At 41.1% G+C, this 16,826-nt stretch overlaps 1 long non-coding RNA gene across 1 annotated transcript in view; it reads right to left on the bottom strand.

Moving 5' to 3' along the window:
* LOC122798842 overlaps window positions 1–13,542 on the bottom strand; it is a 174,060-nt gene extending 160,518 nt beyond the window's left edge. Inside the window, exons 1-2 of the long non-coding RNA XR_006364309.1 lie at window positions 13,313–13,542; window positions 13,123–13,215 (exon numbers count right to left, since the gene is read on the bottom strand). This is a non-coding gene — a long non-coding RNA (uncharacterized LOC122798842). The remainder of the gene's footprint in view (window positions 1–13,122; window positions 13,216–13,312) is intronic.
* Window positions 13,543–16,826: the final 3,284 nt, after the last annotated feature.

Here is a 16,826-nt window from a genome sequence, read left to right as displayed (position 1 = left end):
AATCTGAGAGTCCATTAACTATTTCAAAGAAATCCAAGAGATTCTTCATCCCTTTCCAGATGAAAAAAAGGTCATCTACAAAACGTCTGTAGTGACCAATATTTTCCTGGAACTCTGATAAAACAAATAAAGAATTCTCTTCCCAGTCGGCTACATTAATATTGGCGTAGCTATTGGCACATGAAGTGCCCATAGCTACGCCATCTTTTGTATGTAAATATGTTCCTAACACAAAAATGTTGTTCTCAAGGACAATTTCTAAAAACAATGAAAGTAAGTCAACAGTCCCTTCATTAAAATCTGAATGGTTTCGAACAGACCTCTGGAACCTTATTAGACCCTCTTCATTTGGAATCTTAGTAAATAGACTTACTACATCAAGTGTTACAAGAAAATAGGGTTCCCTATCTTCCAAGGTACTAGTATATTCATATAAATCAACTAAAAAATGTTTACTGTCTCTCAGTATATGCTCATTCACATCTACTAAAGGTCTCGTAAAGAATTCCAAAATAATAGAAAAGGGCTCAGTTAGCCACCCCTGCCCTGCTACTATTGGTCTCATGGGAGGGGTGTTCAAAGATTTATGTATCTTTGGCAGCCCCTGTATGATCGGGATAAGAGGGTTTTTTACTTTGAGATATCCGAATAAAGTGTCAGAGATAATTTGACTTTTATATAAATCCTCTAGAGTGTCATACACTTGGAAGACCTTCACACCAACCTCTAAAAGAGTTATACTAGCATAAAATAGTTCATCACTCAACATAGTGGTCATAATGTCAACATAGCAAGAAGTGTCTAAAATAACCACAGGACCACCCTTATCAGCTGGTCTTATGACTATGGAATGGTCATTTTAAGATTAGTCAATGCTTGTCTCTGTAAGTAAGTCAAATTAAACTGACGTTTCCTTATAGTATTACTATCCTTACTTTCATAGTACTTATAAATATCATTTTCTACCATTCTTGTAAAAGTATCTAGTACTGGATGTAGGGAGGGGACATATAGGCTATTAGGTCTGAATCTCTCTATGTCCGCTTCCCTGTTAATATTTCGCTGAGTTCCAAAATCTAATTTCAATTGAATATTTCTAGTGAACATCTTTATATCTAGAACTGAGTCTGTTAGGTCACTATCACATGTAGGTATAAAATTTAGTCCTTTGTTCAGGACTTCTTCTTCAAAAACATCCAAAGACCTACTGGATAAATTAACAACTAAGGTCCCCCTGTTTTCTCCCATAATTTCTTTAGGGTCGGTCGTGATATGTACGAACGTGAGTAAAGGGATGAATCCCCCCACACAGGGGTGCAGGGGGCTTGCACACTGCAAAACATTTATTTGTATGCAGTTTATGTAATTGATATTTAGCAGGTCAGTACTTTGTGGCATTTCTTGTTCAGGTTTCATTTCTGATTTCAGTGTTGCTATTTTCTGTCCCATCTTTTGATTTCGGTGTTGCTATTTTCTGTCCCATCTTTTGATTTCAGTGTTGCTATTTTCTGTCCCATCTTGTTACTCCTTTTCTTTCCAACCTGGCACTTTTAAAGACATGCTCTTCTTTAGGCAAATACGCAAACACGCTCAAAAATATTCAGAACATCAAAAGTATTTGGCTAGATGCTCTTTATCCAGTAACAAAAGAGGAAGAAGAAGATGTAATATATCTTTTAGAGATAATTCCATTTTCAAACATTCCTGCACGCCTGCTGGTATCCCATCTAGCAGTACATTGAAAAATGCCACCTGATTTATGTAGTTTCCTTCAAGGAATGAGGCGTTAAACTTATGTCCCACATGCCCTTCTTGGTGGTAGTCGGGCAGAGCTAAAAGACTCTGTGGCATTTGCCAAAGCACAGCTGGTGGCTTCTCTAACTGTGCTGGTCAGAGTTTAACAGTCTTCCTCAATACTTCAGCACATGAATGACTTATTATAGCCAGTTCAGCTGGTGGCTTCTCTAACTATGCTGGTCAGAGTTTAACAGTCTTCCTCAATACTTCAGCACACGAATGACTTATTATAGCCAGTTTCACAAGGCTGTTGACTCTGAATGGTTAACCTACATTTACAGCTTATTGTAGTTAATGTAGGCTTTATAGCTGTAAAAACTATTAATGTCTGTACTTGTTACTAGTAACACGTAATATTTAGTTATAACTGTAAAATCTTTTACATCTGTATGTGCTTTTGGGAGCTTTTCTCTCGGAGCCATCGCTGTAAATGGGTTCCTCATCCTGTCGGACTTTCCCTCATACCAAATGTCAACAGATAAATAAATAAAACAGAAGAACCGACAAGCAAATTTGGAAAGAACAGCTTTGGTGCTAATTTGCAAGCTCAACCTGAAATACCTCGCTACATGCATGTAATTCTTGTTAATCAAAACAAACTGTAAATGCATATTCTTTCTCAGATTGTGTCCTGTATTCCATCCACATAAATAACAAAGCTCACTAAAGTATGTTCTTTCGTCCTTCAGGAGAGATAATAAATGTGTGTCACATCTGCCCAGAATGATGGTGCCTCTGATGGATGTTAAAAATTTTATGCAAAAAGAAAAGAGGACTTTCTCCATCGCCTTGGTCCAAGTTCAAAAGTCCTCCTCAATGCAGCGGCACATTGCCATGTTTGTGTTGCAGCTGCTTTAACAAGGCATGGATTTTGAATGGTTAATGCATCCTTGAGAACAATTAAAGCCACAAGAAACATCATAAAACGTGTATCTGATAAATAAAGTATCTGTTAGAACACAGATGTGAGCAAGAGACAGTACTGAAAACCCCTTGCGACTCACAAAATGTTACGTAATTTCATTATGCATCTGTAAATATGTGCAAACCTCAGTGTTTCTCCATATTTGTATTCAATGTACTTTGCAATGATCTGCTGCTGGTTCTAATTCATGCAGACATTGTGTGCTCCTGCTTTCACCTACTACATGAATTACGACTCAGAAGCTAATTTGCAAGGAATAGTTTCAATGCTAGTTTGTGTTGCCCACAATGCTTCAATACATGTACCTCTGTCTCCTCCCACCCTGCAGTACTTTTTAAATAATTGATTATGTAGTGCACCCACAGTCTTTGATGAACACACAACTCCTTATACAAGGAGCTGCATTTGTTGATGAATATTCAACTATTTGTACAAAGAACCGCATTTGTGGATGAGTATTCAACAATTTATACAAGGAACCGCATTTGTTCATAAATACACAACTCTTTATACAAGAAGCCTCATTTATTGATGAAAATTCAACTATTTATACAAAGATCCGCATTTGTTGATGAGTATTCAACAATTTATACAAGGAACCGCATTTGCTGATGAACACACAACTCTTCATACATGGAACTTTCTTATCAGAAATGGCAGGTACATAGACTGGCTTTGGATAGTAATGCTGCTAAATTATGACAAGCCTGTGTACAACATCAAGGTGGTCAGCCACAGCAATGTTTAGTGGGACCACCTTTCATCCTGACAAGTGCCAGCTGTCTACAGAGACATAGGCATTCACAAGCATCAATGCTAACAACAGTTATATAAATATAAATACATGCATACTTACCAGCATGTAACTGGTGCTCTTTATGTCATCTTGTTGGTCGTCACCTTTGTTCCGTCATGCTGTGGACCTTCAGCTCATCCTGATTCTCCTCATTGTTGCATCATCCCAAAGCTTGACAACAGCATAAGGGGCTGTACAGCACATTTAAAGACAGGGATCCTTTTCACAACTTGATAATATGTTGAACTAAAGTCCAGTGTGCTCATGTTCATGGTACTTTGAGTAGAACAAACTCTTGTGAGTGTGTAATCGGAGCTCCTCGTTCTATCATGGTGCCTTGTATCCTTGTCACATCCTGTTGAGCAAGACTGAGGAGTTTGCTCAAGTTCTGCCCTTAAACAATGTGTTAAACTGAGGTTCCACCTGGCCAAGTGTGTCACAGTTCACATGCAGCACACACGTACAATGGGTGATTGTTGCTGTTCATTATATCTTAATGATCCTCATCCTTTTATTGTCCAGATGTTTGTCCACATCCTGACCTGGTGCTCCTCATCCTTTTATTGTCCAGATGCTTGCCCACATCCTGGCCTGGTGCTCCTCATCCTGTTATTGTCCAGATGCTTGTCCACATCCTGGCCTGGTGCTCCTCTTTCTGTTTTTGTCCAGATGCTTGTCCACATCCTGACCTGTTGCTCCTCATCCTGTTATTGTCCAGATGCTTGCCCACATCCTGGCCTGGTGCTCCTCATCCTGTTATTGTCCAGATGCTTGTCCACATCCTGGCCTGGTGCTCCTCTTTCTGTTTTTGTCCAGATGCTTGTCCACATCCTGACCTGTTGCTCCTCATCCTTTTTTTGTCCAGATGCTTGTCCATATCCTGACCCAGTGCTCCTCATCCTGTTATTGTCCATATACTTGTCCACATACTGACCTGGTGCTCCTCAGACTGTTATTGTCCAGATGCCTGTCCACATCCTGACCTGTTGCTCCTCATCCTTTTTTTGTCCAGATGCTTGTCCATATCCTGACCCAGTGCTCCTCATCCTGCTATTGTCCATATACTTGCCCACATACTGACCTGGTGCTCCTCAGACTGTAATTGTCCAGATGCTTGTTCTTGTCCCAACATGGTAAAGTATGGGATGGGAGGGAAGGGAGCAACAGCTATTCATATTTCTGGGGTGAAAATAATAATAATAAAGGAATTATATTTCTTTATTTATTGTTTTAAGTTAATGTTTAGGACCCAGATGAAAACTATATCTAGTATGTAAGGGTAACAGACATGCTTGTTGTGGATGATCATTTCAATTTGTTTTTGCCTAAGTTAATCTGGTTACAATGGGACTAACTGGTACTATAGAAGAGCTTACTTGCACTTCCTATTACCTGGCATTAGTCAAGTAATAATGACTGAGAGGGTAGGCCGTATTATTAAATACAGTTCTCTACAACCTTTTTCTTATATAAAAATGAATGTTCTCTATAATGTGAAGACTGCTGCCTACACATACGCTGCTAACACAAAAGAATGAATGTTGGCACTGTTTAATATCTACATAACTTCAGCATGTTTACCTCATTAGGATGTTTGTTCATAGGTTCATAGGTTCATAGGTTTATACTAGGCTATCTGCCCTAAGGCATTTATAGGCCTAGCCCAAATTTTTGTGGCATACGCCACCCCTTATATGAAAAAATGCTGTGCCCATTAGTTTGTTGTGCCTCTGTCCAGCAGTGACACAGAGATGATTCCCGGGGTAAACCTACGATCTCCTATCCACAGGTCAAGATTTTTCTTGAACAGAGCCAGCGAGGTGCTCTGCCTCACATGGACCGGGATTTTATTCCACAGCATAGGGAGTCTCTGAGTGATAAATCTATCCCTCCAGCACGTCCTATTTATATCCGTGCTAAGGTTTAAGTCGCTTGCTCTAGTGGTTTTGGTGGATTTGGATTTTTTGAGGTGGAGCATGTCCATTAATTCCGGGTTGGACATGGCCTTGTATGTCAGGCACATGTCACCTCTGAGCAGACGGTATGCGACTGAATAGAGCTGGAGTTTCTTCAATCTGGCAGCATATGACAGATTTTGGAGTCCCTTTATCCTTTTGGTGAGGAACTTTTGGGGTCTCTCCAATTGCTGCAGATGTCGGGTGAGATACATCCCGAATGGGGCATTGTACTCGATCATTGGTCTGATAAGTGAAGAGTACATGGGAACAATGACCTCACTAGATCTGGATGTGAATCCCTTCATGATCAGGTGGGCAATGTAGAAGGTCTTTCTAACCACTTTAGCAACGTGAGTGTCAAAAGAAAGGCCACTGTCAACCTGGGTCCCCAGGTCCCTGATAACCTCTTCTGTGCTTAGTGGATTGCCACCTATATGGTAGCTTGGGGTTACCTTGTTTTTCCCGAAGGGTATGACTATACATTTTTTGGCGTTTAACTTCAGGCCATGACTCTGGCACCAGCTATCTGTTTCCGTGAGTCCCTTCTGAAGGATATCCGTGTCCGATGCACTTTCCACTATGGTGCCCAGTTTGCAGTTGTCTGCAAACTTTGTCAGCCAAAGTCCTCCCATGTTGGCCTGTACTTCTGAGAAGTAGATGCCGAACAATAGGGGGCCAAGGACCGAGACCTGTGGGGCACCACTTGTGACTGGCTTGGAGTCTGACATAGCGCCAGCAACTCTAACCCTGTGGGTTCTGTCCTTAAGCCAGTTTGCAACCCATCTTGTGACATATGGGTTTACATTTAAGCTGGTAAGTTTTTCTACAATACCCGAGTGGGGTATTGTGTCGAAAGCCTTTGCAAGGTCAAGGTAGGCTGTATGGACTGCCTTTCCCTCATCAATGGCCTTGGTGACTGTTTCGAAGAAGTCGATCAAGTTCAAAAGGCATGATCTTCCCTTGACGAAGCCAAACCGGGTCGGGTCCAATGTCTGCAAGTCCCCTATATCTTTGTTTATGAGCTCCATTATGATCCTCTCCATAGCTTTGCAGACTAGACTTGTTAAGCTTATGGGACGGTAATTACCAGGGTCCGTAGAGGCACCGCCTTTGTGGAGTGGGACCACAGTTGCCGTACGCCACTCCTTGGGCACGTATCCTGTGGTAAGGTTGAGATTAAACAGCTGCCTTATGTGCGGGTTTAATTCCTCATTTAGCTCGTGTAGCACACAGCCGGGAACACGATCCGGTCCCATTGATGCTGTGTTTTTAGCTTTAGAGAGAGCAGCTTTCACCTGCGCATTTGAGATGTCTGGGAGGCTACACTCTGCTGGGATAGTTATCTCTATTCTAGCGGCGAAGATGTGGGTGTAGTTCGCACTGCTCCTGTCTGCCAGTATGTTGGCAATGTCTGTGGGTTCAGTGATTTTTGTATCATTTTGGACTAATTCTGAGCATATCTGGGAGTTTCCACCCAGGTTCCTAACATAGCTGAAAAAGGCCTTATGATTGTCCTTTGAATCCATGGCAATTTTTCTCTCAAAATTGGCCTTAGTTGATTTTATGAGTGCTCATATTTTTTTACTAATAATGATCGGGGTGACTTACCTTTTATGGATTTTGTTCTATCATGTAATAGCTTTCTCCTCTTATTGTAAAGTTTGTTAATGGCTGGGGTCCACCAGACTGGATGTTTGCCCTTTGTGGAAAGAGTCTTGGTTTTATTTGGGATTGCCTGATCCATGCAGTCCTGGAGGTGTTCATAGAAGGCATTTGTAAGGGCTTCCACAACTTGGGTTGTGGTTTCCACTGGCTCAGGGGCCTTAAAGGATACCACAGCAGTCTTGAGTAGTGTGAAGTTTGCTTTAGAGAAGTTCTTCACTGTGGTCTTTTTTGTTTGGGGTAGGGGCGGGATGTGGATTTCCAGTGAGATTAGTTTATGATCAGATCTCACCAATGAGGGATATACTTCCGGTGTGGAGCATTTTGTCCCCATGTTTGTGATAATGAGATCTAGTATATTTTCTCCTCTCGTGGGAACAGTGACTAGCTGTTCCATGGCATTTGAATTTATGAACTCCAGGAACCATTGGGCTAGAAAGTTAGGGCTTGAGTAATGTTCCCAGTCTATATTCAGGTAGCTGAAGTCACCCAATATGATGGTGTTTGGAGATACATTTATACCCTCCAGTGTCTTCAGGAAGGCTGTGTGGGGTTCCTGAGTTTGAGAGGGTGGCCTGTAGCATGCTACAATTTGTAGAGCAGTTTTGCCTATGGTTAGTTGCACCTGGATGGTTTCCAGCTTTAGCGTTGCCACCAACCTGGAGGTGTGGGTATCCTTTATGAATATGGATACACCCCCTCCTTTTGTGGTGTGGTCCGGGTTTTGGGGCCAGAACGCATGATATGAGGTAAAATCTAATAGTGCCAGGGTGCTCTCAGGAGCCTTGAAATATGTTTCAGTTACAGCACAGACATCGATGTTCTCCATACTGAGAAGGGCCTCGAGTGTGTGCATTTTGAGATTTAGATTTCTGGCATTGAGCAGCATTACCCTCAGTTTTTTCCCATTTTTGTTTTCTAGGGTGGTAGGTTTAGAATTTGAGCCTTGCCTAAAAAAGGCACTATGGGGGTGGCAAGAGCCTTAGCCAATATCCGGAATCCCAGGGGTGACAGGTGCAAGCCATCCCTTGCGAAGCAGCATGGCTTGTCAAGCATGTCATCCCAGGCAGACAGACACTGGATCCCCTTTGAATGACACCAGACATTAAGCCAATTGTTAAAGCTGATCATCTTGTCTCTATATTGTGGCATCATTCTTGGTGAAGGAAGGATACTGCTCAGGGTCAGGGTCATACCTGCATGGGCTACATAATCAGAGAGCTCCTCTATGTCTCTTTTCATGTAGTCCAAGGAGGTACGTCTCAGGTCATTCACACCAGCATGGACAATGACTGTGTCATATTTGTACTTGCCGTGGAGTGACCCGAGTGCTTGTGTTATGTGGCGGATTCTAGCGCCCGATAGGCAGCTTACTGTGACCCTCTCCTTGTTCAGCCTGGTGAGTGGGACGTCAGTGTGTCTGACTATGGAGTCACCTATGACAAGTATGTTTGGTGTTGTATTTGGCCTTAAGGGCTGTGACTGCTTTGCACACTGCTTTTGTGGTTTATGTGTTGCTTGTGGGGTGTCTTGAGGTAGCAGTTGTTTGGGTGTCTGCTTTGGAGGCCTCTGCTGTTTAGGTAAATTTTTACTCAGAGCCTCCGAGTATGTCTTTGTGTGTTTATGTGTTTGATTCAGTGGTGTGGTTGCATTATGTGAGGCTGGTTTTGTGGTGTGTGTAGTTGCCTTCTCCTCCTGTCTGGTCTTGCCAGTCCTGAGTTGAAAAAGCTCAGCCTCCAGTTTGGCTAAATAGCTGCATCTCTCGCAAGTATTTGTGTTATGTGGGAGGAGGAGAGGGTTGTCTGTGTACATGAGGCAGTTATAACATTGCCTCAAGATTCACAGATTCACCAGCTGGACCGGAGAGGAGATTGACAACTGACCTTTGGACATGCTAGAATAATATTGGGAATTCCTTAATAATTGAAAACAAGGGCCAGTGGGGAGTGAGGGTGTAGTGCTTTTAATTTTTAGTGCTGACTTATATAATTGCTTTAGTGAGCAAGTGCCAGGTAACTTGAGTGCAATGTGTTACAAGTAACTAAATGCAACAACGACAAACAGTAACTTTCTTTGAAGTGAAACAAGGAAATAAGTACAGTAAGCAATGCAGATATCACTAGTGATCCACAGAAGCGCTGAGAAGCCACGTATTAGGTGGAATTAGCTTCCAGGGAAATAACAAGCAAACAAACAACAAGCATATAAACAAATCTAGATTCAGCAGGTCTGGATCTAGTCTATGCTAGAGCAAACAAGGTGTACCAATTTCAGTAAGATACAGTTCAAATATTCAGGCACTATAAACCTTTAACCAGAAATTCCCAGCTCAGAAGGGCAGAATCCAGCCTCTTCTCCCACAAGAGTGCAGACCACGAACCTTCTTAATGTAAAATAACTGGCCTAAAGCCCAAGTGCCTAAACCAGAACTAATACACTTGGACACTGGGCTCTCAATCAGCAGTTCCCAACTTAGAAGGATGAAAGCTACCTGTCCTGCCACCACAGTGCTTGCCACAAACCTTCCTAATGTAAAACAACTGGTCTGAAGCCCAAGTGCTTAATCCAAAAGACTTAGAATGATAGCTACACTTTAATCAAGTTACAACCAAGCAGTAATAAATACAATTGAATACTTTAGAGAATGTCTGGATTAGTGCTCAAGTTACACAAACAAAGCTAGATCCAGCAGGCCCGAATCCAGTCTATGCCACAGCAAACAAGGCGCACCAACTTCAGTAAGAAGCAGTTCAGATATGCATGCACTATAAGCCTTTAACCAGAAATTCCCAGCTCAGAAGGGCAGAGTGCAGCCTCTCCTCCCACAGGAGTGCAGACCATGAACCCTCTTAATGTAAAATAACTGGCCTGAAAGCCCAAGTGCTTAAACCAGAATTAATACACTTTTAGAATAACAGACACTGAGCCCTCAATCAGCAGTTCCCAACCTAGAAGGATGTAAGCTACCTGTTCTGCCACAACAGTGCAGACCACAAACCCTCTCAGTGCAAAACAACTGGTCCGAAGCCCAAGTGTTTAAACCAAAAGGCTTAGAATGAGTTACACCAAGCAGTAATAAATACAATTGAGTATTTTTAAGATGATGCAAAAGTAAAATGAAGTAGGTAGAAACACAAGTACAGTAAAAGCAGATGAAAAGGGTACTGCTTAATGCACTTGCTTTGTAATTGAGAAGTGTTGAATGCTTTCACTGAAAGATGTTTGCTCCTTATGATATATGACGTAATTGCTTTGTAACTCTTTGTATAATTACACCTGGGTCAGGTCTCAAAAGGGTTCCAGAACCAGCTTACATCCCTGGTTAACAACATCTTCAGTAAAAAATAAATCAATAAATACCAGAGAATAACAGACCAGTCGGGCATGTTCTAAATGCAGTGGTTCCACTCACACTGGAAGATATTATTCCTTACAAGTCTGGTGATTTCACAAAAATATTATTATTGAAACATGTTGGTTTGTTTAATAATCTGATGTAAAATGGTTCATCTGTCAGATGATTTGTATCAATTACGTATAATTCACTGAGGTACAGAATAGGTTCTTATACATTAATGGATTGTTAGAATGTATTTGCAAAGAGCAAGGTAGAGAGGACACAGTAATCACAAATCAGTCTTTACAGTTTTGGTAACAGAAAGACCAAGTCTTGAAATGAACTTTTAGAAGGTTACAGACCTTAAAAAGATTTTTAAGAAACAAAATGTATTGCCTACCTGGCCCACTTGGACCCTCTAGAACAGTAGTATAGAAATCCTGTACTGATGGCTGCTTGCCTTTCCTGGAGAAGTGGGTGGGTTTGACAAAATGTTTAAAGTCTTCACCTCATAAACAAAAGGTACAGGGTTTGATTCTGATCTTGGGTTATTGACTAGGCTTAAAAAGGTCCTTCAGGGCAGTTAGCCTACTGTTCTCCTATGACCATATGAGCCTATAATAGAGTGCAGCAATCAGGCAATAGTGCAGTAACTGGATTCATTTAAGCAGCCACAGCTGACATCAATGTGCTTGTTATGTGTATTAGTAACTAGAAGGAGCTTGTATAAACTATTTGCCACAGTTCACAGGATTTCTTTTTTTCTTGGTGTTCATCTTTGGAAGAATTTTCTGTTTTTTTGGTCCTCAACTTCAGGTTGTGGGAGGTTGCCGGTTTGGAGACTGCCAAAGGCACCATTTGTACAAGCTATGACTCTTGGGGGGAGGGGTCTCCTGAATTTGACTGATAGGCACTGACATGCCAGCAAGACACTAGCTATGCTTTTCACCGACATGAAGACAGAGGTGGGCTTGAAGTTTGGCAAAGTCCTCTCCCTCACTTACATTTATGAGCTTTGAGTAGTAATTGGAAGCATTAGATTGCAAATACCAATGGCAGAAAGGAAATTTCCCTTCAAAATAGCCAGGTTCACTTTCCATGACAGAGTTAGGAGTTTGTCAATCCAGGAGAATCTGAAAGTACAGTCACTGCTTCTCCAAGTTAGAAGGATTCAGTTGACATGGTTTGTGCACCTAGTGAGGACACTCTGGATGTGCTTCCCATGGGAAGTGTCCAGACAAAGTCCACTTAGTGGAGGCCTTGGAGCAAATCCAGGGCACACTGACCTAAAGATTGTTGCTGTGGATAGAGAAATCTGGTCTACCTTTCTGAGCTTGCTGACACTGTGGGTTCTTTACTGGGACAAGTGTATTAGAAAATGATGGATATAAGCATGTATGCACTGGCTGGTAAAAGTCAGCTGTCTTTTTGTAACCCCATTTTTAGTTGTATTTATTTGTTTATTTTTTAACCATGAAAGTGGGCTTCCCTTAAATACTCTTTCAGTTACAAACTGAATACAAAGCCCAAGTAATGAACTAGATAAAGAGGAAATATATGCGGCACAATTCACTATATGTGCATAATATTAATGTAACTTCATACATATTAAATGAAAATACTTACATTCATATACATAAGTAGAAATGATAGGTCAGAAATACATACATGATTTTGGGAAAGAGCACACATGCCAACAGTGCAAACTTATTAACCTATGTCACACTTTTCCACTTCGTATCAGACACTAGATCCCACTCTGGACAGCAAGGTAACACGTTTCATTATGGCAATGCAGAAACTAGTTGGGAAAACAATGAGCTGGCTTTATGTCCAAGAACAGACACAGCCTATGGCTGTTCAGAAAACACCTAACCCTTTTGGATGTCACAAGACTTGCTTAAGTGTTTTACTTTGGATTGTCTGTTTAAGGAATTATTACCAGTCGTAACAGTACTAATGATATAATCTGGTCCATTAACCAGCAATAAAGTCATTTACAAGTGATATGGACGGGTAAAATAATAAAAAGGAGGCCAAAAAGGATTAACGGTCCACAGTAATGTAGTATAAAAATGATAAATGAAGAAAACACATGGACCACCACTCAGAAGACCATATAAAATTGTTTAATCAGATAAAACAGAAGCAGAACAAGCACTTTCATGTTTCTACTTCATCAGGTTCACATAAAACTATAAAAAACACAAATTAAATAGTAATGTCAGACCGATCAAGAACTAGGTCTCTGCCCCTTCGGAATAGGTTCTGGCAGATAAATCACCTGACCTCAGTTATGTGCTTCCCATTAAAACTATTCTGAAGGGGCGGAGTCAAACCAGGAATGAACCTGAACAGGGAAGACCACGCCTCCATACTACATTTTATTTTACATTTTGCGACAGTACTCAAGACCCCAGTAATGTTCTGTGCAGTCACTTGTTATCCTTTCTGAGTTGGCACAACTTGCTCTACATTAAGCACATTATATTTGATAACACTGAGCTTGTTATTAGTGAAGGTTTATTAAAGTTATTTTCTTACTGGCACTGAGTGAATAGGAAATGGCAAATAAATGAACCCACCTTTTCTGGTAGCACAGGGATTTTAACAATAATTTAACAAACTTATTTTTAAACAACCTTACCTGTACTGCAGTCAAGTCTTTCTCTGAGGAACAGCTCAGCTACAAATCCGTTTCTTTAATATTTAAGACTGGATGGAAAACTCTGGACTGTACCTTAATACAAACAAAACAAACAAATATACTATTCATAGTCAGAAACATACCCACCACCAGATAAGAAGTCTTTCAAATTTTACCTAAGAATAATTACCCCTTGTAGTAATACTGCTAATGTACTCGGTGTCATAATGGACATCAAACTAAACTTTGATCCCCATATTAACCAAGTAGTCATCCAGACCAATCAGAAACTTGACCTATACAGCCAAGCATTTCCTGACTAGCCAAGCTTGTACACTAGTCAAAATATATGCTCCCCTTGCCTGGTTTATGCCTCATGTATTCTCACACAGTTTCAATCTGCTCACATGTCAAAGCTGGAGCAAGCCTATGTGAGAGTAGTTACATATAACGCTGCTCGACTCAATCCTATCATTGTTTGTTGTTAAGAAAATCGTTGACTTAAGTCATCATCTGGCTACTATCCAACTCAAAATAACTTATACTTTCCTCTACTCATTAACAAATGTTTTGAATTCAACCAGTAATTAATTGTTTCATTGCGAACTGTAGAATTACCATGAAAATGATGTAATCTCATTGTAGCTATGTGATTTAAGAATCATTATGGTGATGAAATGTTTTCCAGTATTATTCTAACAGCTCTAGTATAAACGTCCTGAAATCATTACACATATACCACACAACCCTGCATTTTAAAAGCCTTAAAAAAACAGAAACATTGCAACATACACTAGCAATGAAACAAATATAGTTGTAAAGTCACCTCTGCCTTATATTTCCTCCCTCATCACACCTACTCTTGTAGTATAAAGTGCTTCTGTTTCTCAGTTTATGGCATGTCATAGTTAACTCTTTTGTGTAAGTATACACTACTTGTATCTAATTATCACATTTGTATTATATTCTAACTACAGACTATTAAGAACGTGTATTATGTGAAATTATTAATCTTTTATTCTGTTATATATGCTAATTATTACCTTATTTTTTTAACTGCAACTTATTGTGTGCTGTTGTTAACTTTATGCACAACTGAGGTCCTGCCCAGAGCAGGATGCATGTCTTACAGATGTCCAGTGAAAAAGGATTATTATCACACAGATTATCCCTGTCAACAAATAAAATAAATACATTGGCCTCTCTCTCTCTCTCTCTCTCTCTCTCTCTCTCTCTCTCTCTCTCTCCCTGTTTCTGTCTTTGTGCACATTGCTGTGTCCCTTTGGAAAGTTTAATAACAACAATGCTGGGTTTTACTGTGTTTCACAGAAATTTTCTGATGTAAAATTCCACCTCTAACTAAAAATGAAAACCCATTCCTTATGGTTATAAATGTCAAAGTAGTTACTCTCTCTTTGGCAGATTACCTGATGATTACTGTCCAAATAAAAAGGTATGCACTAGAAAGCACATTTTGTGAAAACAAATGGGAAAATGATGCACACAACACTGCAGTTTGGACACTGCTTGGAATTATGACTTAAACATTTTAAGATATGTTTACTAATGTTCCACATTCTGTCATTTAGTGGTTACAAGCTGTTACATCATTTGGAAGTTTCACTGTTTTTACTGAGAATGTCTGTTCCCACTGACTCCCATAATAAGAAGGCATAATCTTTTGGCAGTGTTATATTGGTAATGGGGTCATAGGATCATAAGAAGTTACTAGTCTACTGGTCCCGAGGCCCTTATAAGCCTAGCCAATAAATTAGCCCATGTTCCCACAAGTCAGCACTCGATGCCCCTGTCCAGCAGGGACATAGGTGGAATCCCAGGGGTGTATTTTCAGTTTCCCATCCAGTTATCCAGGTTGCACTTGAAAAGGGATAATGAGGTGCTCTGCTTGATGTGGAGGGGGGAGTCTATTCCACAGATGGCGGGAGTCTCTGGGACACAAATCTGTCCCACCAGCAAGTCCTATTGATGTTGCATACCAAGTTAAGATTTTGCGTGCGGGTCACAAGAGTGGAGTTTGCTTGCAGATATGCAGCAATTTCATCAAGGTGGGGTCAGAGATTGTTCTGTATGCCGGACATAGATTATCTCAGAGGAGTCTGTATGAGACTGTGTAGAGGAACAGGGCTTTTAGCCTATCCATGTAGAGTAGATGTTTGAAGCCCTGGATTCTCCTGGTCAGGAACCTCTGTGGTCTCTCCAGCTGCTGCATGTGCTTTGTGAGGTACATGCCGAAAAGTGCGTTATACTCAATGATGGGCCTGATAACAGAGGAATATAAGGAAGTTATGACTTCCATGCTCCTGGATGAATTACCTTTACTACTGAGGTAAGCCATATAGAAATCTCTTCGTACAATGGAGGCAACATGGTGGTCAAAAGTTAGATTGCTGTCAACTTGGGTGTCCAGTTCCCTCAGAACTGCTTGCATGCTTAGGATGTTGTTGTCAATGTGATAATCTGTGGCGATGTCACTCTCCCCAAAGGGGAGGATGATGCATATTTTGATGTTTAGTTTGAAGCCGTGTTTCTGGGACTAGTCATTTGTCTGGGTGAGATCTTCTTGTAGTATATCTACATCACTAAGGGAGTTAATGATAGTGCCCAGCTTGCAGTCAAATGCAAACTTGGTCAGCCATAGACCTCTGGTTTTGGCTTGCACCTCAGAGAAGTATATCCCAAACAGCAGGGGCCCCAAGACTAATCCCTGGGGTAAGCCACTCATTATGGGTCTACTACATGAGGTAGCTTTCTCTATTTTGACTGACTGAGTTCTATCAGTAAGGCAGTTAGCTACCCATCTGGTCACATATGGATTTACACCAAGCTGGGATAGTTTATCTATTATGCCTGAGTGGGGAATGGTGTCAAAGGCCTTGGATAAGTTAAGGTAGGTGGCTTGCACCATCTTCCCCTCATCCATGACTTTGGTGACTGACTCAAAGTAGTCTACTAAATTTAACAGGCATGATCTCCCCTTGATAAAACCAAATTGTGTGGAATCAAGCATTTGGAGGTTGCCATTGTCCTTGTTACTATGGTCCATGATAATGCATTCCATGGCCTTGCAAATCAGGCTAGTTAAACTGATAGGTCTATAATTTCCTGGATTGGTGGACTTTCCACCTTTGTGCAGAGGGATGATGGCGGCCATCCTCCACTCAGCTGGGATGAAACCAGTACTCAGGCTTAGGTTGAATAGAGTGCTTAATGGTGCTGCGAGTTCCTGCCTGAGTTGATGCAGGATACAGCCTGGGATGTTATCGGGTCCCATGGAAGCTGTGTTATTTAGCCTTTGACAGGGTGGTAATGACTTGTTCCCTAGAGATAAGGGGTGGGTGCAGGTGCTGGAAGTATCCTAGATTACTGATGGGGGGACAGGGGGTGGTGAAGTTTTCACTGAACCTGTCTGTCAGCAGGTTGGCTATATCCACAGCATTTGTGTATGTGGTGTCCTTGACCATCACTTCTGAGAAGATTTAGGTGTTTCCCCTTAGATTGTGGACTAACATGAAGAAGGCCTTGCAATTTGGACTCAAAGTTAGCTTTGGAGGACTTTACTAATACTCTTATTTGCCTGTGTAGGCCAAGGAGAGATTGCTTCCAATTTGGCACGTGTTCCTCCTTGGTCCTGGACAGCAATTTTTTCCTTTTGTTGTAGAGTTCATTTCTAGCCGATGTCCACC

This window comes from Protopterus annectens, chromosome 3.part1 (genome assembly GCF_019279795.1).
Source record: "Protopterus annectens isolate FY-2018-M chromosome 3.part1, PAN1.0, whole genome shotgun sequence".
Taxonomy (NCBI): domain Eukaryota; kingdom Metazoa; phylum Chordata; order Ceratodontiformes; family Protopteridae; genus Protopterus; species Protopterus annectens.
Note: the sequence above shows the minus strand (reverse complement) of the source record. Positions and strands in the feature narration are given on the sequence as shown.